A 25937-nucleotide genomic window follows, 5' to 3' on the forward strand; every position below is an offset into this window, starting at 1 on the left:
CTGATATACATTGCGTAGTGCAGTTCTTTTTTTTAGACAGTAAAGCATATATGTCCGCCATATTAAATGACCCTGGGATAGTAAGTATGGAACGCTGGTCGAATGAATATTACGAATTTGCAATTGAAACTTTTTTCAAGTGTGCTGACAGTATCGTGAGAACGCAGCGTTTCTTTCGGCAACATTTCGAAATCGGCCGGAACGGACTAATTCCATCACGGTATTACTGGTACCTTTCTTTTCTTTTTTAGTGATGCAGGCGTCACTGTCACTGTCACAGTCACAGAATGTCGTTATGATGTATGCTGCAACAGTTCGTAACACTGCAAATACGCCGTAAGAATATCAATATGCAGTCGCTGTGGTTCCAACAGGATCGTGCAACCGCTCACGCAGCAAAAAATTCACAATAACCTTACGAGAATGTTTTCAGACCTTGATTCCCCGTTTGGTCATGTCAAATGGTCATCCCGGGTTCGTCAGATTTATCGGCATGTGATTTTATTCCGTGGAGATTCCTGAAATCCAAAGCGTATGCTAACAGGCCAGAAAATAAAACGAAATTGAAAAACTAATATTCGCACAGAAATCGAGACAATAAAAAACACTGATTTGAGGTAACCGCGAGTGGGCGTGTTCGTACAGAAGACTGCACTGCCAACAATGGTGATCACCTGAAGGACATAATTTACAAAAAGGGACAAGTGTAAGGAATAGCATGAAGAGTTTTTTCAAACAATGTACACTAATACGTACTTCTAATTCTTCATGCTTAAATATGATTAAAATGGATCACAGTTTCTGCCGCATTAGTTAAAAACAGAAAAGATTGAAAACGAAACCTTTTTTACGAAACTTTTATCAATATCTATCGATTTACAATCTTAAACTACTTTTTAACAATCTTAGTTGCCAACACGTTTTAGACTTAACACGTTTTTTCTAATACTTTTTGGAGCGGTTTCGTTGTATTTCAATTCATACATATGTTAACTTGTAAATACTGATTAAGAAAAAGTTTTGTTCCTTTTACCCAAATATTTAGTAGCATATTACATCACATCGCCTACAATTTCTTCTAAATTAAAGATTGATTTTTTGAATTCTCCATATTTTGAGGCGCATCTTAGCAACAAAAATATATATGTTACGGTTTTCATTTGATTCATGATGCTGCATCATGAGAATGCACCTGCCACACTGCACTCTCAAGTAATGAGTTTTTGGCAAAGAAAAACATTCCAGTAGTTTCTCAACCACCTTATTCGCCTGACTTGAGTCCCTGCGACTTTTTCCTGTTCCCGATTTTCAGAAAACATCTCAAAGAATAGCATTTTGGAGCAGTAGAAAAACATTTACAAAAAAGTGTAACCGACCATCTGAACGATATTCTGAAGGCTATGAAGAGTGGGAAAACCGTTTGAAAGCGTTGCGTGGCTTCCCAAGGGAATTATTTCGAAGATGTAGATTCCATGTATAACTGAATTGTAAATTCTGAACCAGTCTCATTACTTTATTTACAAATCTCGTATATATATCATCAGCTGAGCGTATGATACGAAATGGTACGGCAACATGGTTTTTCTCTTAAATTTATTAATAACAATTAATGATGGAAAATTCTGCAAGAGAAAGCACATTAGTCGTAATGAAAATATCGCTTCCGTGAATTTTTCATTTTAAAAACTTCGAACTGTGAAGAGCATTCTCTTTCCACAGAGAGTAGAATTTAAAGAATTTCTCTAACTTAGTTGTTTCAATATTATAACTTTTTAAATACAAAAAATAAAAACAACAAAACCCTATGAAGGTCTTAAACCTTCAACTATTAACAAGGGTAGTATTAAGAATTTTTTGTTTATTAAATACAATTTGCGATATTTTAATCTACATTTTTATGCCTTGGGTTGAACAATTTTACTTACTATTTTTTTTTTTTATTGATTTATCGAATTAATCTCAGTTTTCTTGCGCATAAAAAAATTAATAAATAAGACCTAGTAAAACGATAGTAAAAATAATGTTCTACTTTAATCAAGAAAAATATTTAAAGTTTTATTAAAATGATGGAAACGTTCAGAAACTTATAAGGATACAGAAAATTATAATATATATATATATATATATATATATATATATATATATATATATATATATATAAGGACACAACAGACATTGGAACATTAACCATTTATTTTATCTCATTTTTTTTTTAATAAATTAAAACCATTTCATTTTATTTTTTTTTATTAACTGCAGCCTTTTTTCATACTGCCGATTAATGATGTAAATAACATATACCGGTCACCTTTCTACATACATCAACAAAAACAACTACTTTATTTCCAAGTTATGCAAGGATGAGATTTGTTTCGGGTCAATAAACGGATTAAGAGTAATACCGTCACTGACAACAAAAATGTACTTCCAGGGCAAATTACTCGTAAGTAACTGAAGAAGCTAAATGCATCCCTATTTAATATGGAATTGAGGGTGCGGTTTAGTTAACTTTTACGAATAAATAAAGTGTAAATGATCGTTAAAGTATTTTAAATTAAAATGACAGTAATTGTTTAATTTTTCATTATTTGTAGAACAATCTAAGAGAAAAATATCAGCATATATGCTTACATTTTTTTTTTCTGATTTTTAATCCAGAAATGATTCATGATGTTCTCGAAAAAGAATTCCGATTCGCGCCGTAAGAGAATCAAGGTTTAACTGAATATAAAATACAATCGTAAGATAAGAAAAAGAAACCACGTGCTTAAGCCAGCCACCCGCTGTGTAACTAACAAAGCATTAAACGAACGACGGAGAGGGAAATCAGCCATAAGAGAAGACACCGGGTCTGGCACAGAAAGCGTGGCGGCGGGTGATATGGCTAGATAATATTTTCAGGGTGGCGTGTACAACTGCTAGCAGAATCCCGAGCAGACGGCGGGGCGCTGCTGCTGTCGAGTATTGATTGTGCGTGCGACTCCCGGCCGGCAGTGCTACCAATCGCCTCGCATAAAAACACAAGAATTTCCCTCCGAGTAATATACTCTTATAAATTAATACAAGCGTTTACGAATATCATTCTCAAACGGGAAATTTATATACTTTCATAATAAAATACGAGAACGGATGATTATTCTCAATTAAAATCACATTAAGGCGGGTGACAGCAGTAATAAACTATTTTAATAAATCATCGCGTCGAGGAAAACTTAACAACTTCTTATTGAATATCATTAACCGAATAAAATAATTTAATCTAATTTAAAAATAAATATATTATTGGAAATGTAATCACCGCAAAACAAAAAAGTTTTCTACCGATATCAATCTTTTTTTTTTCCGACATGAAATTGAATGCGGGCATTATCTAACACAAAAATAACCGTAAACGGTTTTTAAGATACGTTAAAATATTATTTTTATTAAAAAAAAACTTCTGAGACGGAAAAACTCAAATATTTATACTTCTACCGTTATTTATTTACGAAAATAGAAAGGTTTTCCTTGACAACGAACAACTTAACAGAAAAGAATTTCATATTCATAAATAGATTTTTTTTAAATATTTTCTCCTACACAACTTAACGTCCCGTATTTTAAATAATAGTTACATTTAAGTTATACGTAAAAGATATTTAATAAAAAAAACTCTTCCAAAAACCAATCACGTCTCTGAACAAAAATAAACTTCTCTTAAAAAACAAGTTACAGCTTATAATACGTTTTTTTAAATTTTATTGTTATATAAATCTAAACAATGCTGTTTCTTTTTTCTTATAAAGTAATTCCCTCTTTAAAAAAATGTAACTAATCGAAATAATAATACGTTTTTTTTTAATTTTATTGTTATATAAATCTAAACAATGCTGTTTCTTTTTTCTTATAAAGTAATTCCCACTTTAAAAAATGTAATTAATCGAAATAATAATACGTTTTTTTAAAATTTTATTGTTATATAAATCTAAACAATGCTGTTTCTTTTTTCTTATAAAGTAATTCCCTCTTTAAAAAATGTAATTAATCGAAATAAGCTTAGTAGATAAATAAAATATATTTTTATTAATAATAAACATATTCAACTATGAAAAGAATTTAGTAATTAAAAACAGATTTCTTTATCTGTATTTAAACAAATATAACAACTAATTATTTTATGTTTTCATTTAAATGTAACGCGTAGTTAACCTGGACAACGTGTCGTTTATAATCTTAAGCGATATCAAGTGCACGCAAACAAAACTACCATAGCTATCCGATGAATTGGACCGTAAACATCAAGGTCCAGCTGGATGGATATCTAAGATAATTTAATGTCTGCATAAAAAGTTGAAAAAGCTTAGGATTATAAGCGAAACGCTGTACAAACTGTGTTACATGCAAATGATTAAAAGAGCGGAGGTAACGTAATGAAATAATAAAAATAATATTAAAATTACATTATCTAAGCTGTCTTAGCATAATTTATCCCTTGAATTCAACCAAGAAAATATAACTTAATATATGTATACACAGATCATTTAACGTAATTGCATTTTAATGTATATAAGTAAGCTAAATTATAATAATACAATTTTTATTTGGCCTATTTAATCTCGCTCATGTACAATCGATCAACTCTAATAAAATGTATTTTAAAAGAGTGAATTACGTTAAAGTCATTAATTAATTATTTTTCATTCATAAATTTTATATTATATTGTATATATACATTTATTACGTATGTATATATATAGACAAATCGAATGAGTATTTGAAAACGAAGTTACAAAAAATGTAAGGTAATATGTACATACACAATTTTATTTAAATCTCTAAACGTCTTAAAACCCCCCACAATAAAAACACAATAAGGCACACCTTACAAAAAAAGAATGTATAGAACTTTAATAAAAGCTTTTGAATTTTTTTGATCAAAATTACATTTTTTTATTTTTAGTAACATTATAAAAATAGAATGTACTTACTCTTTAAAAATAAAAAGAAGCTTTTCTTAAACTAGAAGGTAAAAGAAACGGTAGCAGTACCTAAAAGAAAAGAAAAAAAAAATTAGATTAAATTCAAAAAAAAAATTAATATAACAATAATAATAATAATAAAGTGGAAATCATGTAAAAACAAAATATAATTTAATAAGAATGACACATAACGATTAAAAAACACACATAACTATTCAAAAAGAAAATATATGAAAATGAAATTGTTAAAAAGAAATTAATTTTCACAAAGTAATTAAATTTTAATTGATACTTACACGGAACCCAGCGATATACTGAATAATAAAATTCTAATAATGGCGATATATAAATACAACATTGAAATAAAGGATATAAATGATAAATAAAAAGGATGCAAAATGTTTATTCTGTTAACTTACCCGCGGATATACAACAAAAATTTCAAATAAAACAAATATAATATCCAGGAAAACCACAGACCATGACTTAATTAATAATCATACATCTGAATGAAAATACAGGAAATACTATAAAATAAAAATTATTCAAGTTGTTATTCAGAAAAAATCTGATGTGGACACCACAAGACTTCCTTGTACGCCTATTAAACTACATAAACACATTTTAAATGTGTTCAAATTTTATTTCACTAACAACTTCTGATTTTTTTAAAATTGTTATTATTGAATCATTATTTAACATAATTTTTTTTTTAACAATCAGAAGTTAATAATTATTAATAAATCGACATATTTAAAATAAAAAAGAAGTTTAAAAAAAAAGAAATGAAATCGGATTTGAACCGATGTGCCTTCCTTCCTCTTGTAAGACCCAATATTTAATTAATTAAAATTTTATTTGGCTATAACTCTGGAACCAATGAAAATAAGTGCCACTAATGATATATCGTTCTCTAATTTTTTATTTGTGCCGCTAATGAATGCTCTCAATGAGGGCTGATTACAACAGTTAAGAAAACTGTAGAAAACCACAGTTGACCAAAAGTGTCCACTTTTGGTCAACTCGATTGCAATTAAAAGGGAAGGTGCACAACTAGATGTTACAACAGCCCTAAATACAAAACTAAATTCAACATCCTACGGCTAATCGTTTTTGAGTTATGCGAGATACATACGTACGTAACTGGCGTCACGCCGAAACTAATGAAAATGGATTCAGGGATGGTCAAAATGGATATTTTCGTTGAAATCTGAAAACCGAATTTTTTCGCGATTACAATAACTCCCTTACTTTGAAGAAGGAAGTAAAAAAAAGTGCAATACAAATTACAAAATTTTAGAAATATCTGCACATTAGTCGGCAAACAAAAGCCTGCTAACATCACCAAAAGAAACTATAATTTTTAAATTTCTTTTTGGCTTTTGACGTACAACTCTTTCAATTGATTTTAGTTGAAAAAAATACAATGATATCTTATATAGGAAGGTAACATTTTTATAAAAACAATGTGTATTTCTTCGAATAGTAAAAACGTTATAGTGTAATTTTTTTAATATGTAATTTATAAATTTTCAACGGGTAGTAAGTTATCTGTTTTCGTTATTAACATAATTCAAGATCGATAATGCTGAAAATTAAATTTTATTAAGATAAATTACGATATTAAAATTAAAAAACAACCACCGGGGTTGGTCTAGTGGTAAACTCGTCGTCGAAATCAGCTGATATCGAAGTCGACAGTTCTCAGATTCAAATCCTAATAAAGGTAGTTGCTTTTATTCAGATTTGGAAACTAGATCGTCGATACCGGTGTCGTTTGATGGTTACGTTTCAATCAACCACACGTCTCAGGAATGGTCGGCCTGAGTTTGTTCAGGACTCTATATACGTTTACTAGCAGTTACATATCTGCTTCCATTCTAAAACAAGTTTAATTTGGAATAATGGATTTTTTCAATTCATTTGTAATTTTTCGCTAGACACAAGAGCAGTTATTGTGCTTTTTAAGAAAGGGAATTACAGACCTATCTCTCTTTTACCCATTTACTCAAAAAATTTTGAAACTTGCATTAAATTTCGTTTAATTAACTTTTTAAATAAAAATAATTTTTTTATTAATAATCAGTTCGGTTGCCGTAAGGGTCTTGGTACAGAGCACGCTCTTTTAAGGTTGGTAAGCGATGTTTAAGGATCTGTTGATGAAGGTTTGTCAACAGCAGTGTTATTTATTGATTTAACTAAGGCTTTTGACATGTAAATCACGGAAAGCTAATTGAAGTGCTTGGTTTTGCGGGTGTGAGAGGTTGCGCCTTGAATTTATTTACAGACTATCGAAGTAATAAGGAACAGGTGGTCGCTCTGGATGGCGAGACTGGTGATCCGCTTCTTATAAAATTTGGTGTTCCTCAGGCTTCAGTTATGGGTCTTTTCTTTCTCATTTAGGTTAACGGAATCTGTAACCCCAATCTAAAGGGGAAGATAAGTGCTTATGCAGATAACATGGCATTGATTTATTATGCTGCCTATATGTGCAGTGTTAATCTATATATTAATCAGGATTTGGAAAAAGTAAGCTGGTGGTTTGCCAAAATTTCATTAATACTCAGCCCTAAGACAAAGTACACGCACTTTAATTTGAGTAAAAAACTTCTTATAACGATAAATTAATCTATCGTTCTGTAACTAGCTCCACAGATATCAATACTGACTGCTCCTGTATGCGGATAAAAGGGTTAATACAATGAAATACCTGGGTTTAGTATTACACTCTTCTCTGACGTGGAGAGATCAAATATATAAATAATAAACTGATAGCATTATAAAACAATTTTATTTGATTAGGAATGCCTGCTCCCGGGTTATACCGAAGTATCTGTATTTGGTTTTGGTCGAGTCTCTTTTGTCTTATGAAATTGCGTTCTGGGGAAGAACTCATTTATCTACATTTAATCCATTATTAAAAGCAGAAAAACATATCATTAAAATTTTGCCTTCCAAATCAAGTACGTCACCATCTCTTCCATTGTTTAGGGATCTTAATTTACTTCCTTTAAAGTATTTATATATTTATAAAGTTTTATGTCTTGAATGCTAGAAGGGAGAAGAGTATTCCGTTCAAAAACAAAGAACATAACGCTAGTGATACTCATTATTTTCCTACTGCTAAAACTGTTATACAAAAGGTTTTTACCTATAGTACATCACGTATTTATTACCCCTAAACCTAAGAGTACCTAAACCTAAGAGATACAAATTGCATTAGCAATTTGTATCGATTTAAAAATGAAGTAATAAAAGTTATCAACTTACGATGACATTAATTTATTTTGCACTATACTAACATAGTTATGGAATAACATCTTTACTGATATTTTTTTGTTGCAGTTCGCATGTATTCAATTATTTGTAAATTATTTTTGGTTGTTAATTAGTTAGAGGCACCATTACAATAAATGCAACTGTTTATATATAATTTAAGCATATTTTTAATATTTACTGTAAAATTATCTTGCGCATCGATTACAATATTAGGAAAGGTAAATCCTAATCTGGTCCGCCTTTGGGTTACCTAAATTTTGTCACTAAAGTTTTGTTTATTATTTTCATTTTACTTGTCGTTACTTTTGTAAATTATTAAGATTGTATAATTTTATTTTTATTTATATATTGTAGTAAAATTTTCTGTTATTTTTTTTTGCTTTGTACTGGTGATGAAATAAATTTTAAATTAATGAATTTAATTGTTGATGCGACTATAAATAAGTATTAAAAAGAAATCATAAAATATTTTTTTTTAAAAACTTTAAAAATGTATTAACTATAATAAAAACATTAACAAATAATTATAAATAAATACAGAAATTCGATTAAGAAAAACCGGCATGTACTTTTGAAAAGTTAACACGGTCTTAAATATACTTTTTAACAATCTAACAATCAATATTTATACGAAAATGTTCTTAAATACAACATACTAAATTAAAAGAACTAAACTTTACAATATTCAAGAAAAAAAAGTTTAATACTAATTAACTAAATTTATTATCGTGAGGAAATCGACTAGTCATATTTTTATACGTAATTTCTTTAACCTTAACTTAAAATGTAGGTAAGAATAAAATTAATTATCCGGCGCTAACAGTCTGTCTTCGGAGTAATAATATTATATAACTATGACATAGCATAATGTGTTTTTATACCAACCTATAGATTTCATTATGAACGGGCATAAAAATACTTTTTAATAAAATTTTTATTCAACTTTTATTATATAGTTAACACACCAAAGATTAAAAAAATTCAATAACTGCTACATCGATAGCAATTTTTATTATTTGTTTATGCCGAATAAAGAATTTATTCGAACGACATTCCAACGTTCTACTCGGAATTACGATACCATATTATAGAATAGATTTAATTACAGACATACATATGCGATTTTTAGGTCATTTATATTCAGAATTTTCCTCGGCTCATAGACTATATGCAACGAATTCAAGTTTATTATGCAAAAAAAAAGTGGCGATTGATTCACCTTACGCTCAAATATGTGGCATGAATTCGGACATACAATATTATACATGGGATTTCAATTTATTATTAAGCTCTGATCGTCCGATATCATCTACTAAAAACGTAATATAATTTGTTTTAAGATAAATCGAAATTTTATGTCAACGATTTTTCAGAACGTAGCACTCTTTTCCGGAACTTTCTGGCACAGGAGTTCGGTTACTGCGATCAGAAATAAAAGCCATTCCATCTTCTTAGCATACTACTCGTATTTTAAAATTTTCAATATGAAGAGATCATTAACATATAACAGGAATAAAATGGTAGAGAAGACCATTACTTGGGACGGCCAAAGGAAGTTAAATTTATTTGATTAGGTTTTGGCCAGATCAACGAAAATCGTACGTTTTGTTTTGTTATCGCTAAAAACCTTCCGTAAAACCTTTACAGCAACAAATTATGTGACTACTGCACCTTTTTAAACTGTACCCAAGACATCCGTCTTTTCTGACAGGGAAGTCATATATCTATCTAATTTTTAATAATTTCCTAGAATTTTAGTAAAATTACTAAGCAAGTAAATAATATTTAAAGTACCAAATTTTACCCGTACATTAGTAAATATATACTCTAAATTAATAAACATTAATAACAGCGAAAATAATCCCCTACTGTAAACTATTTATATTTCAAAAAGTATTCTACAGAACTTTTATTTTCGAAATGTTCTGTCCCAAAATATTTTCTTGCCAGAAGTATGTCTTCTGTCAGTTGGCAACAAGAGACGGTTCCCTCGAAAGAGGTCGGAATTCCAGTTCAAAATATAAAAAAAATAAATTTTTCTGAAAAAGCTTTAATAAAAAAAAAAAATGCTGATGTGGACACCACATGGCTTCCGTGTACGCCTATTAAATTACATATATATTTTTATATATTTACATATATTTTTTCGTTTCATTCTTTTTTTCTTGTATTATTGAATTATTATTTATTGTAGAAATTTTTTTTATAATCGGAAGTTAATAAAAAAGAAAGAAAGAAAATTAAGTCGGATTCGAACCGATGTGTCTTCCCGTTGTAAGATCCAAATATTTCATTAATTAAACTATTATTGGGCTATAACTCTGAAACAAATGAAAATAAATACCACTTATGATATATTGTTGAAAAGCTCATAATTAGGATTTATACTGCAGTTAAGAAAAAGTCCAATATCCAATTTTTATTATTTTGAGCTTTTTTGGACACTTTGGTCCACTCGATTGCAATCAAAAGAAAAGGTGCATAACTAGATGTTACAACAGTCCTAAATCCAAAATTTCAACATTTTACGCCTAATTGTTTTTGAGTCATGCGAGATACATACGTTCGTACGTACAGACGTCACGCCGAAAAAACTAGTTAAAAATGGATCAGAGTTGGTCAAAATGGATATTTCCGATGAAATCTGAAAACTGAACTTCTCGCGACTGCAGTACTTCCTTGTACTACAAGAAATAAAAAGAAGAAACCGGAACATCCGAGCAAGTTTTTGTTGAATGGATTCCGGTGTTAAGTGATATCTGTACTAATATAAATATAATTACGTTTTAATCGATTTCATTTTCATATTATATTAGATTCAATTATATGTGTAATATTTCTATAGAAATGTATACAACATCAAATGAAATTATCATAATTGCATGCCGTAAACTATTTATATGATATGTTTTCCACATTCTAACATAATATCTCTGCAAAATATTGTATATTATGCTAGTAATATCACATTACATTAATAAACTGTTGTAATACTATACAGAACTAAGCGATTATCATTATCACTGTAAAAACAGAACAGGAAATCATTATTTAATAACTACATACTATAAATTTCCAACCAGTTTGAAGCTAAAAACAACCTTTATAAAATATCAACAACAAATTTACAGCGATTTAATATATCCCTCATCACTTTCCCGTAAACAACTTCAACTAAAAAATTATTACTAAAAATGTTTTTTTTAATACTCTAAATTTCACACAAATTTATATCCGAGAAGAGAAGAAGTTTTAAAAAATTCGACAATCAACTGTGGAAAAAAAAAGAAAAACAAAATTAACCCGGTTTAAAAAGATTGAAAAAAATAGAAATAATAATTAAATACTTCAAAAGAAATAATTTTCGACTAACAACCTTTCAGAAAACTAGTGAACGAATATAAATTTACATAGAAACAAATAAATAATCACAGCGGTCGGACCGAAGAAAGCAGAGAAAAGTTAGGGGAAATATTTGGAAAAGAAAATAGTCTACGCACGCGTGATCCTTAGAAGGTCCGATCACGAAAAAATGAACGGTAAGAAATAGACAAATTTAAGTTTTAATTAAATATGCCTTAACGTACAGATTTTGATTTAGGACATATTATTTTATTGTTTATTTTAAATATGTTATTTTGTGTATTATTTTTTTTTTTAACTTCCGGGACCACCTTTAGGTATCACTTCAGAGGATGAGATGACTAACTAATTTGTAGCGTCTGTGAAAATTCCCTGCCTGACCGGGATTCGAACCGGGGACCTCCGGGTGAAAGGCAAAGACGCTAATTATTCTTTTCTTTTTTTTTTCTTTTTCCCGTTTAGCCTCCGGTAACTACCGTTTAGATAACACTTCAGAGGATGAATGAGGATGGTATGTACGAGTGTGAATGAAGTGTAGTCTTGTACATTCTCAGTTCGACCATTATTATTCTTTTAATTATTCTTTTCTTATAACAACTTATGTTAACTCCTTTGACCAACAGAATTATTAACTGCAAAGTTGGATCTGCAAAACGTTTTTTTTTAATCTATTAATAAGACTAATACAGATTTTTATAAAATATCATTATTAGTAGTCATTTTATTATATGTATCAGTTAGAATATAACGAATATAAATGATAAAACAGGATGATTAGAGTGAAATAAAATTCTATTTTCTTTTCTGTATTAATAAACAATACGTATATGTACTAATAAAAACCGCTCAATTTCAAGTGAAAAAGCGATATATCTAAGAAACGATGGGAAAAGTACAAGCAATACATATAAATGTTTATTGTTCAATAAAAAGAAAAAAACACAACGTAAATTGTTGAAATGAAGAGGACGACGGTTTTCTCATTAGTAATGGGTATCTGTTTTTCTTCATTTCAAAGTTAATCTAGTCCTGCCACACCATTACAACTGCTGTTACTAATTACCGTTACCAAACATTAGAAAGTCTATGAAAAACTAAAAAAAAGCTATAGCGTTAGGTAACTGAAAAGAGTATCACAAACCAATTAAAATTTAAAAGACACCTCTAGTGTTTCTAAAGGTTTCTGTAAAATCAACCAAAAAACACTGATAAAATAAATAGCTTCCGACTAATAGTTATTAATATTCATGTAATAAACCCTTTATAAGCATATATGAACACACAGACACCAAATCAACTACTAACAAGAACCTCTAAAAGTAAAAAAATCAAATAACTTTAAGCACCATACACAAAACCACATTTAAAAAAATTAACAAATAAAAAAATAATAAAAAAAGAAACATCATGAATCAAAACCCTATGTACTGCCTTACGACTGTACGATATCCCTATGTACTGCCTTAAACGACTGTTTCTGATAGGATAACAACTCTTAAAACATAATCGATAACGTTTCAGAATGAAATAAAAATTCACTAAAATATGTTAAATTAAAACTTTACACTCGTATCTGAATCTGAGAGTTAAAAACAATACCTTTTTTTTTACTTCATAAGAATTATAAAAAACTGAAATTAGTAACACTTAATTCTAATATTTTTTTTAACCTATAAAAAATTCAATTACACTTCAATTTTTTCCAGGAAAATGAAGAAAAATACTCTATTTTGATCACTTTCAACTTAACTTTAATTGACCTAATAAAACGGTAAAAAAATTCCAGAAATACCACATTTTCGATTATCAGAAAAAAACCCGCTACGTTCATTTTGACAAGCTAATGCAGTGATAGGAGAAGACCAATTTGGTTTCAGGAAAAGTATAGGGACAAGGGAAGCAATTTTAGGCCTCAGATTGATAGTAGAAGGAAGATTAAAGAAAAACAAACCAACATACTTGGCGTTTATAGACCTAGAAAAGGCATTCGATAACGAACGTAGACTGGAATAAAATGTTCAGCATTTTAAAAAAATTAGGGTTCAAATACAGAGATAGAAGAACAATTGCTAACATGTACAGGAACCAAACAGCAACAGTAACAATTGAAGAACATAAGAAAGAAGCCGTAATAAGAAAGAGAGTCCGAAGAGGATGTTCCCTATCTCCGTTACTTTTTAATCTTTACATGGAACTAGCAGTTAATGATGTTAAACAACAATTTAGATTCGGAGTAACAGTACAAGGTGAAAAGATAAAGATGCTACGATTTGCTGATGATATAGTAATTCTAGCCGAGAGTAAAAAGGATTTAGAAGAAACAATGAACGGCATAGATGAAGTCCTACGCAAGAAATATCGCATGAAAATAAACAAGAACAAAACAAAAGTAATGAAATTTAGTAGAAATAACAAAGATGGACCACTGAATGTGAAAATAGGAGGAGAAAAGATTATGGAGGTACAAGAATTTTGTTATTTTGGCGGTAGAATTACTAAAGATGGACGAAGCAGGAGCGATATAAAATGCCGAATAGCACAAGCTAAACGAGCCTTCAGTAAGAAATATAATTTGTTTACATCAAAAATTAATTTAAATGTCAGGAAAAGATTTTTGAAAGTGTATGTTTGGAGTGTCGCTTTATATGGAAGTGAAACTTGAACGATCGGAGTATCTGAGAAGAAAAGATTAGACGCTTTTGAAATGCGGTGCTATAGGAGAATGTTAAAAATCAGATGGGTGGATAAAGTGACAAATGAAGAGGTATTGCGGCAAATAGATGAAGAAAGAAGCATTTGGAAAAATATAGTTAAAAGAAGAGACAGACTTATAGGCCACATACTAAGGCATCCTGGAATAGTCGCTTTAATATTGGAAGGACAGGTAGAAGGGAAAAATTGTGTAGGCACGCCACGTTTGGAATATGTAAAACAAATTGTTAGGGATGTAGGATGTAGAGGGAATACTGAAATGAAACGACTAGCACTAGATAGGGAATCTTGGAGAGCTGCATCAAACCAGTCAAATGACTGAAGACAAAAAAAAATGCAGTGATTCCAAAACTGTGCACCGCGGCCTCTTCACAGGGACGCCGGGAAATATTGTGAAAGCTACATAATTAATTGAACAAAGACATTTATAATTATTAATTTAATATTAATAGTGTAATAAAATAACAAAGATACACCGATTTTATTTATTTTTATCTCTTAAAAGTAGACACACGTTTACTTAGGGTAAGATGCCATGGAAAAAATTTTAACTGAAAAAGGGCGCCGCGGCTCGGAAAAGTTAGGCAACCACTGAGCTAGTGAATAATTTGAATAAAATTCCTAACTGGAATTTCTTGAAAAGCGTATTAACAGGATAACCACTGACCCAGAAATTGGTAAAGACTTATTTAATATTTCAGAACACATACACTTCTGCATCTTTTTTTCCGCCTCACACACGAATACAAAAAGCAAAATATATTTTTTTTTTAAATAAACTAAAATTGGTACAACTTTTGTTTATCAATTATTTTTTTTAAATAGAATTTTCAATTTAAATATATGGCACAAGTATAGCTTAATTTTGAGGTCAAAAAATATAAATTCCATAATGCAAGACGGTTGGGTACGGGAAGGAGGCGACATCACCACCCAAATAGTATTTTTATAAATATGACGTACTAAATGTTAGATTAAATACCGTAAGAGAAACGGTTGTTGGCGAAAGGAGTCGACACCTCGGGCGAGTGTCTAGAAGGCACCGATCTTGTGGGGATAGGCGGGATGCAATGAAGCCGCGGTCATTACACCGACTGGGGTCCCGGGGGTTTCCCCCACTTCCGAGCTAAAGCTGATGGCATATAAGTATGCGTATGGTAAGTATGAGGGTTGCGAGAGTTGTTAGTGTGCGAGTATCTGTGCGCAGGTGTATACGTCTCGGTATGTTTGGTGTTGTTTTGTGCTGGTTTTTTAGTTATGTGTGGATGTGGTTTTGTGTGTGTATGTGCCTTGTTATTTGCTTTGGTGCTTGAATGTGTGAGCGCTTACCCCCCCCCCCCCTTCATAAGTAATGCTTTACAGCTATTCCCTGAAGGGGCGGGTCGCCAAGGATGGAGGTTTAGTCGGTAGTGCGCAGTAATACATAGCCTTTTTTACTATCTTGCGGAACTTGTTAGCGAGTCCGATACTACTTAGGCGCCCGTAAATGAGGTTTCTCTACCTCTTTAAAAAGAAAAAGAAAAAAGTGAGTCGACACGAGTCACAAATCGCTCCCAAAGAGTTAGCTTCTGGATAAACAATTCTCCATAGCAAATGATGTAAGATTTACTAACGAGAAGTTAGAAGTAAAGGGGTGGTTTCTAGCGGTCTTCTTCTCCGAGCCGGTTTAAAATAAAGATATCAAGCCTCCCCCTCCCCACGACGAATACGCGTGATATTCAGAAGTGAAACTTTCTTTCTGTTCACCAAAGGGAATGGATATATACCGAAAGAGACTGTGACCGGTGAGACTCTTATACCTCAGGTGGTTTACAACAGTTTTAGCCAAAGAAAAACTAGAAACGACCGTATAAAACAAAGGTCATAAAATGTTAATTTCTTGTATATAAAATTAACGTTAAAATGTTTTACTAAGATTGCAGTAAATCATATTACAATAAGGCTTAACATTCTATAACAAGTTAGTTATGTTTCTATCGTATAAAAATATATATACAAGCCAGAAGACAATTAGATAACACACCAAGTATTGTTAATCATGAAAATGATGTAACTCACGCTCTGCTTAACATCATTCTATTAACGTCATCAGTCTGGTTCAATATAAAATACGTCATATATTTATTTTTCCGTACTACTAATTCTGAAAACGGTCGCTCACACAGGTTAAATATTAAAATAAATGTCATTACTTAACGCAAAATTAATTATTGATAACCTAGAACTAAAGCAGTTAATTAAATCTGAATAACAATTGTTGTTGGCGTAAACTAATAATGTACTCTTTCTGTCGTAAAGCAAAGCCGTTATTTATATATACTGCTGCAGGAAAAAAAACTTTTTTTTTTAAAATTATCATTAATAAATACTGATAATAGAAAAATGCATTCAAAATTATTTTAACGACTGAATTATCGAAGTGAACGCTAAGTAATTAAAAATTACTAAAAGGTTAACTTAGCGCGTTTTATATTTAACCTTATAACTAGACTGCAACGAAAAGATTTTTTTTTTTTTTTAACCAACTATGTACTCCACATAAACACTACTGTACGTCAACAATACGCTTGTATTAACTTTTCAGGTGAAAGCAATATACTACAACAGTTCGACACCGGTTTTACTTCAAAGAAATGTTCATTAAGTGTCGCAAAACAAAAACACATTAAATTAAGTCTAGAACCGATAGAGAACTAATTCTAAAACGTATTAATAACGCTTCAAAGATCTAACAACCTAAATTTCCAGGAAATTTCAATTAAAAACCCAACCGACACACGGTAACGACCACATAAAAAAGATTTTTTGTATACGGAAATTTGCGCCGTTATATATTCCTACAATAAAATTTTAAACTTAATAAATTTTTGCCTGTTACACGCGTTATATTGAAAACATTATATTAGAATAATTTACATATACTGATAAAATGATTTCATCTGTTATATAAAATAAATAAATCCAAAAATAAAAATTTAACTTAGACCTAACATTTTACATGAAATATAACTACGTTCAATGTCTCGTGCAGAATTGCAAAAAACGTGTTAAATATGAACAAGAAAAAATCTAAGATTTATTTATTAGAGTTTAGACATAAGTGAAATTTCCGTGAGGGCACAGAACAAATAAATCGTACTAGGTGCAAGTCGATGAAAGTCTAAAGAAGCTGAACAGAACGAAATAAAAAACCTCAAACGAAGTGGAAGCCGTACAGAATAAACGAGAAAGACCAAACGATTAGACGTGAGTGAATCCATTCCATTTTTGTTTAGAATTGATGTAAACATACAATCAACTCTGTTGTCGGTGGATAGCGTCCTTCATAAAAAAAAATTATTAGCACGGCATATACCAGATATTACTAAATTACACTTATAAGCGATATAATTCGTTATATCAACATAAAACAAAATATTAAATCGCTTGAATAGTTTATAATTGTTTTTCTTATCTCTGGCGATGCACGGTAGTTAAAGATAGAAAAACAATACATACACAAGTCTATTGACAGCATTAAGAACAGTTTTATTAATTCAAACTAAGAATGCGATTATGGCGCATCTACATCGGTTGGAACCTCCTCGCTATATTTATTAAAGATGTTCTAAACGGACGTAAAAATTAAATACGATCCCAAATTCAATTCTTTGAACGACTAGTCGACCGTAAATATTTATTTTTAAATACACGTAAATTTATTTAGTCGAAAATAGTAAAATTTCAGAAATTTAACTCCCGCGTCAGCTTAATCGATTATTGACATGAATAAATATATTAGACGTTTATATTATAAGTAGTGGGGGTGGATGCCGTTGCATTATCCTTCCCGATGACTAAATGATGTGGCATAACGTAATAAATCTGAGCAGATCAACAACACGATTCATCTATAAAATGTACCGTTCCCGTCCCGGGTAAAGACAGCATGATCTCTCGAAGTTCGCCTCGTTACACGGCAATACCTGTGTTGTAAATTGAACCTTTTTATTTCATTAATCGCCTACCTTTCTGATCCTTGATCTCTTCCTGTACAACGGTATCCTGTTTCGATAAAATGAGCATCGGATAAGTACTAAGGACGTGTTGACGTGTAGAGATACCGGTCGCTTGGTACTTGTAAAGTTAAGGATGTGGCAGTAAAGGAACTGCAAATTTTACGGTCTAGTTGTACAAGAAATCAAAACTAAAACCGGACATTTATTTATTAAAAATCAATTAATCTACTTTAATTACAGGATGTGTTTCTAATTATTTATTTTATTTACAGTATACCAATCTCAAATATTACTTGAAAAGAGAAAAATGAACCGAACGAAAAGATAAGCGAAACTGACACTGAGAAAAGCCTAGAAGATGGATTCAATCGGAATAAAGTCGATTCAAATCGATTAAAAATACGGTTTTTAATTAAACTAACAAATCAATTAATAAAAATAAACTTCACGAATAAATCAAAACGTTAAAAGAAAAGAACAAAGACGGTTAACGTCGACAAGCTATTTAAAAATAAGGAGGACATCCGTATAATGTAGTAAACCGATAAAATGGTATTCTTTTTCCCTTACAACTAGAAATAAATAGAATGAAAGATAAGAGATAAACGTAATCGGCTTTCTTCATTGGAATTAAATTCTATTGAAAAAGAGGAAAAGAAGATGATGATGAAGAAGAAGAAGAAAAAGAAACGACTTCATTTTCTTTCTATTCTTAGATCTATTTTTATCATTTCCTCGACCGCACGGGCGCTCTTCGACCGACGGTAATACATTTTAACTTCGTATAGCACACATACGCACGATTTTTAATTTTGCTAACGTTAAGAAAAGATTACACGATTCATTAAGTTTTCATACGAACAAAAAAAAACCGATAAAATTCTCGTTTATATAAAATTACTCTTTACAAATGAGTTTTCCCTTTAATTAAACGTAAGATATTTATCGTAGAAATGATAAAATAAATACACTTCATTTGTAAATTTAAATATTTCTTTTCTTTTTTTTTTGAACGGGCTTTACAACTGAGGTTATGAAGGTAAACGTACGTATAAATAAGGCCATCGGGCAGAAGGTTAGTGTAAATCCAACCTACCCTACAATAGGTTTTTATATAAATCTTCGGAAATATTAGAGATGTGTATATATATATATATATATATATATATATATATGAGTTAGGTTAACTGCCCACTACTTAACATCAAAAACATTAATTATTAGAAATTAAAGAAAACTTATATAATGCTTAAAATAAATTTAAAAAAAGTTAAAATAAATAGTAGATGCGCACTTCTATTGTTAAACAATAACCAAGTGTTAAAAGAAACCGTAAAAATAAATATAAAAAATAAACTATGAATCTGACGAGGTAAAAAATATATATTTAATCGATATTAATATAAATAAAAATTGAAAATAAAAACGTCTCGGTGTAAAAAAAAAAAAAGGTAACGCGATACATTTATGGCATCAGTACACAAACCACACGGATTAACCACGACGTCCTCTAACTCCTCTGGAAGGATTACAAATATTATAACTGTTTTTCCCCTTAAAATTAATTTACTCCTTTCTGAAATAGAAATCACTGGAAAACTACCAATAACTGGAAAGCCGCTGATAAAAAAACAACCAAATTTGGAAAGAACAATGGTATAAATGGGGAGTAAAACTGTAGGAGAGTATTTAACACGGAATATTTTTACACTTTTTCACATTGAAGTAGACTCAAGGTCTAAAAATATCAACAAAAAAATCAGGAATTTTAATGTTTCTCCAACTATATGAATGAAAATATTAAAAATGAAATTTAATATATTAACAAAACTTTAACTAAGGATGGAAATAAAGACTACCATCGATATTTTCTTGTCTTTATTACGAAGTGAATTATTAATTTTCAAACTTATTGCTTAACGCACAAAGTATAGCCTGTAACATTTTATTTTCAAATTACATCGATGATCTCAGATAAATTTGTACTAGTTTTTACCACTCATATTAACTCGCTCTCAGACTATGTATGTGAGATTCACGGTACGAAACCTTTCAGTAGAATTTTAAAGCACTTCCGTTTATCCATTCGCTCTGAAATTTTGCATACAGGTTTCCTCATGATGGTAACACATTTTAGCAACATTTTCAACTCCCTAAGACGCGTTAATTATTAAAAAAATACCACTTAATAAAGTGGAAAAAAAAGCTTCTTGTGAACTTATTTACATGTATATTTTCTTAGCGACAGAATTATCCATGTTTGTAATATTGTCGTTGATTAAATTGAACGAAAGATTTTTTCTGCGGTCGAGGCAAAAATTCAAATTTCATATAACCAACGGTTACATTCAATATTTATATATGATGATTCATGATACTTATGAACTAGTAAATACAAGTCATTCTTATTCTTGTTCGATCATAAGTGAGAAGTGCGCATTTTCCCCGCGTAGATTACAAACTAAGATCAAAATCAGCTTAAAATTGAAGAAAAAACCATCAAAAGGTTCAGAAAAGTACAAAAAAAAAATCAAAAAAGTAACTTTGCTGCCGAGAGAACAAGAACACGCTACCGCAGACACGGTGAAAAAATATTTCCGCAACTTTTGTTAAATTATGGCTGGAGTCTGGAAATCCAGAATTTCCTCTGGTGTATTGAGTGACATTATCGACTAGTTCAGTGTATGAATGCATGAGAGATTTTAATATGTGAGACTAGAGACCTAAGATTTGTGCTGTTTATGATGCTTGAAGGGTATATGAATACATACAGTAATATTTTAAGATATAAGAATTTCAAAGCTGCTCTTCTCTGCGGTATTGGAAATTGGAGGCATGAAGATCGCTCAAACCTGTGCGCTTGCGCAGTTTTAAATTATACTCTTATTAAGACTAAAAAGTAGAAAAGAAAAAAAAGATTTTAAAACATCACTCTTACATTAAACGCACTGAATGGTAAAAAAATAATTTTAGGGCTGTATCTCAGAATGGATTTGACAAGCTTTGATGGTGATATGTAAGATTATACGAGTCATAGCTTCCAATTTTTAATTAGAAGGTATAACTTTCACAGCAATACTTTCCGAAAATCTAACACACGCGGCAACACAAATTAATTGTTTTAGAAAAAATAGCCAGTAAAACATGTTTAAGAATTTCTGTAGAAAAAACTAAACCAAGTCCAACGTTAAGAATGCACCAAGATTTTTGTTAGAGAGAAGAATTATTAGGAAAATATTGGATCCACAAAAACCAATGAACGTTGGAAAATAAGATATAATGGTGAAGTATATAAAACCGTAGAAAAGGGGTTTTGAAACGATGAGGAAAAGAAAATCGATTTTATTTTGGCACATACATAGAATACACAATAACAGGTTAATGAACAGATCTTCAAGTATCTTCGGGAAAAGAAGTTAACAATAAGCTGGATCAAAGAAATCAAAAAAAAGATCTATAAAAAACAACATGAAAGAGGATGAAATTACAGAAGATGTGTTTCGTAGGGAAATGCGAAGAACAGGATTCCACAGTATCCTTAACTGGAACGAAGTGATCCGAGGAAAGGAAAAAACGCACTGCGAAAGGCGAAAAGAGTATTGGAAGATAAGGGAACAAGAAAAATAAAATAAAATTGTTACGTAGTCCTTAAACGGCCATAACGAAAGAATAATGATAATAATGATGATGCTTTATTTGCGGTTGAAGTATTATTTTGTGAATGCGATACGTTTGGAAAAGTTATTTCTTTTTTTGGGGAGGTTAGTACCTATAAATAAACGGAATTTTCATTTATTTAACAGTTTTACATTAGTGAATATTATATTTGGTACATATAATTTGTTTTCGATATTCTCCTCGGGGTATGAGTACCAGAAGTAAGTCCTATTTTTGATAAAAATCTTCTTTTTTCAAAATAAGCTTGTTTGATACTATTTTATTTATTTACGTTTTCAATTTTTTTTTTTTTTACTGCATAACCTTGCTTACCAGAGATTTTTATTTTCATATCTAATATTATAAGTAGTCAGCCGAATCTGTTCTTCTTACCCCTTTTTTTATTTATATATATATATATATATACACATTTTGCGGCCAAAAATTATTTTACGGAAAAACGTTTCCCTATAAAATCATTAACTGTTTCTGAAAAAGATGCAAATATAGGTATCATTCTTAGTTTGTTTTTTAATAGCATAAAAAATGAATGGTGTTAAGGCATTGTATTTTTGAATAAATACAAACTGTTTTATAACAAAAAATTTACAGTCGTTCAATAAATCTTTATTTATAAATTCCTCCCTAATAATATATTAGGGATCCTATTAATCGATATATTATCCCTATTAATATATCGATCTACCAGATTAAAATCCAATGTTTAATTTTTAATAAAAGAAAATTTCTGAATTTTTACAAATCGTTGATAAATTTGGTATCAGAATAATTTCACAGATTTTTAAACCGATATATATGATACAGGTAAATTTGAAACGGTCCGGTGGACGGCTGCTATATTCTACTTCATTATTTAATTACAAAAAATACTGAAATGTGGAGAATATTTTTATAAGAGGGCGCAGTTATGGTATGTAGAAAATGTTTTCTGTGTCTGGGTAATAAGAAATTTCAAACGATGAAAACAAAAAATTATTAAACATTTCAGAGTTAACTTATACTGTAAAATGACATAAAAATGTACGTTTAAAAATGTAAAATGTAAATTTACGTTTAAGACATTTAATATATTTAAAAAATTGTTTGTAAGTAATTACATATTTCAATTATTTTTTCGATTTACTTCACGTATCCTTCAAGCTTTTAGAATTAACATACTTTTATAATATTTCGATATAATAAAACGATAAAGTATGGACATTAAAAATATAAAAAAATAAAGATTAAACTAAATTTTAATAATAAACAAGAGAAATGTGGATGTAGGTATGAAGTGTTTGTGGAATCATCTCGGGGATGCATCGCATCCGACCGAGGGTTAAAAACTAAAATTAAAAACACATCTTTACTTTAAATGTGCCCCAAATTTGATATTCAATAGGATATAAAATAAGTACGTTTATTAAGTTAGAATGTTCAGTTAGTTATATTGCTTGCGGTCATCCATTTTATTTTAAAGGCTTATTGTTTTCATAAATGAATTAAAACCCTGCGGTTGCTTTACAGTATTGCATATTGAAAAACGAGACAATCAAAGGTGTTAAAATGTAATTCCGTCGATTGTATTTGGTTTATTATTTTTTTTTTTAACCGCCCTTAATTATAAAATATTTGGAACATTACTACGGTAGTATATTTGAGTTATTTTTTCCAACGTTGGGTTTCAAACTTTTATGTTGTTAATCGGTATAAATTTGGTACGCCATTAATCGGCCTGTTGTGGATAAGTAGTTTATTGATAGTTTTTTAACATATTTAAAATCGATCTAGGTGTACGAGAATTAGAATTTACCCGCGGCTTCACTTATGGGCATTTTGGATTTGTACCTATAACTTTTTAAAAGAAACATTCGATTTAAAAAAAAAATTACTATAATTAAATTTAAGTTGGATGATTTAATGAGCACATCGATCTGTTTACGAGTTCCTTGGTGAGAATTTTGTTCTTACTGTTTCTATTGGTTAGCGTTTGCGGACGGTGTATTTTTTACGCGAGTAGAAAACAATTAAAATAAAACTTCGAAAAAGCCAACTGTCACTATTATTTAATTTCTATTTCATTATTTTTTTTTTTCCCCCACTCGTAACGACGTCGGCTCTAACGTGTTAGCTCGTTCGGGTGATACGCTGGTTCGTTGGTTCGTGTATGAAGGGGTCAGGTCCGTGCGTTTAAAATGCTAGCTATTTTTAACATGAAATTAATAAAATATTGCAATCGACATGAATAATAACAATTTTTATATTAGATATAAAAATTACGTCTAACAGAGTAATCGGTTCGTGTGATATTGATACCGATTAATTAAAAAAAAAAAAATTAAATACATGTACAAAATTAAATTTATTATACATTATTTTTTATCGTAAGAATTTATAGTTTTAACATTCATCGGCAGATGGTGATACAGTATTTAACGTAGTATCGAATATAATTTGTTTTCGTACGTGTTTGTACACATTTACGACTACGAATTACACAGTGGAATTATTCAGATATTGAAAACATTACCGAACGGAAGTAACACCGAAAAAGTAATAAACTAAACTCGTGTGCACGCAGGTAAAGCTCAGCGAAAAACAGTACTTCCCATCAAATTTGAACGATAAGACTATGGAGAAAGTCCGCAGTCGTTTCCTTGAATACAATCATTCATTACATTTGTTGAGATTTAGAATTTACATATAAAATTTTTCTCCGACCCCTGCCTCCCAAATTGGATTTTTGAAAATTAATAAAGTATGTTCCTTTTCATTTCGAAAAAATATCTAACTACCGATTTTCACGACTGTTAACACCTTCGGCATCGTATAGTTTCATAAAAAACTTTACCATCCTAAAAAATAAATTTCTAAAAACAATGAAACAAGTGGCAATTTTTTTTTTAAACAAGAGTCTAGTATTAATTTTCATGATTTTTAACCCTTCGATTTCCGAGATATACTCGTAGAATTTTCTAAAAAATTTTCCACCTTTTTCTAAAATTTTTAGGATGGAATTTTCAAAAATCTTTGCTTAACGGGTGCCTACGATATAATAAACATAATACACCACCGTAAATTAAATTTCCTAGGTTAAGCGATTTGAGCTTTCCATTGATGAGTCAACAGGCAAGACACTTTATTTTGTAATGTACTGATTAATTTTTAATGCAAACCACTGTAGCGTCAAGGGGTTAAGTATCTTTTGTTATAAGGTGAAAAATTCACCCATCCTTTCATGAAAATTAAATCCAAATTTTGTTCCGATAACTTTCGGTTATTATAATTTTAGGCCAATACTTCCTGAATATTATCGTTTCAAAACTTAGCAGATCTAGGTATATGTTATTAAATTGTGTTTAAAATGAATATTATCAAAAATAAGATGTAAGTATAAAAAATTTCCAAATTTCAAATAAACGAATTTTTAAATTTTTGAAAGGGAGCCTTTCTCTATGCGGACAATTTAATAGAAAAAAAAATTATAAAGAAGTGATTCTTAACAACAATTAAAACAACATAAATTTACAAAAAAAGGATTATTTAAATACACTGAAATAATAATATAAATATTATTATTAAATAATAATAATAAAATAAATAAATTTATTTTGAAAATAAATAAATAAACCGTTATTACATTTTAAAATGTACCGATTATTAAAATTATAATCACTTTTAAAAACATTTTTATTCCTTCCGACAGTAATTTTTCTTGAGTTAGTGCGAAGCAGAATACAGGGCAGAATTTCTACCGTTTAATGATCTTCACCGAAGTCTATATAAGAGGGTGAAGTATGAATTTTACAGCGTGTAAAAATTCCATTTCTGACCGGAATTCGAATCTGGTACTTTTACGATAAAAGTCAAGCGCTATCATTTAGCAGCAGAGATTTACCAAATAAACAACACTACAAGCAGTAAAAAGCTTTAACATCGTTATTCCACCTCACACACACACACACACACA

The 25937-nt window shown here is 30.0% G+C and overlaps 1 protein-coding gene across 10 annotated transcripts in view; it reads right to left on the minus strand.

Moving 5' to 3' along the window:
- Nucleotides 1-25937, minus strand: part of mub (poly(rC)-binding protein mub) — a 493744-nt gene that overhangs the window by 303186 nt on the left and 164621 nt on the right. The window contains exon 3 of one of the 10 annotated variants that reach the window (XM_075376023.1): nucleotides 4968-5027. The exons of the other annotated variants lie outside the window; for them this stretch is intronic. The gene's annotated coding sequence lies outside the window, so the exon portion shown is untranslated. The remainder of the gene's footprint in view (nucleotides 1-4967; nucleotides 5028-25937) is intronic. 10 annotated transcript variants of the gene reach the window in all.

Source organism: Lycorma delicatula, chromosome 9, assembly GCF_047948215.1.
Source record: "Lycorma delicatula isolate Av1 chromosome 9, ASM4794821v1, whole genome shotgun sequence".
NCBI lineage: Eukaryota > Metazoa > Arthropoda > Insecta > Hemiptera > Fulgoridae > Lycorma > Lycorma delicatula.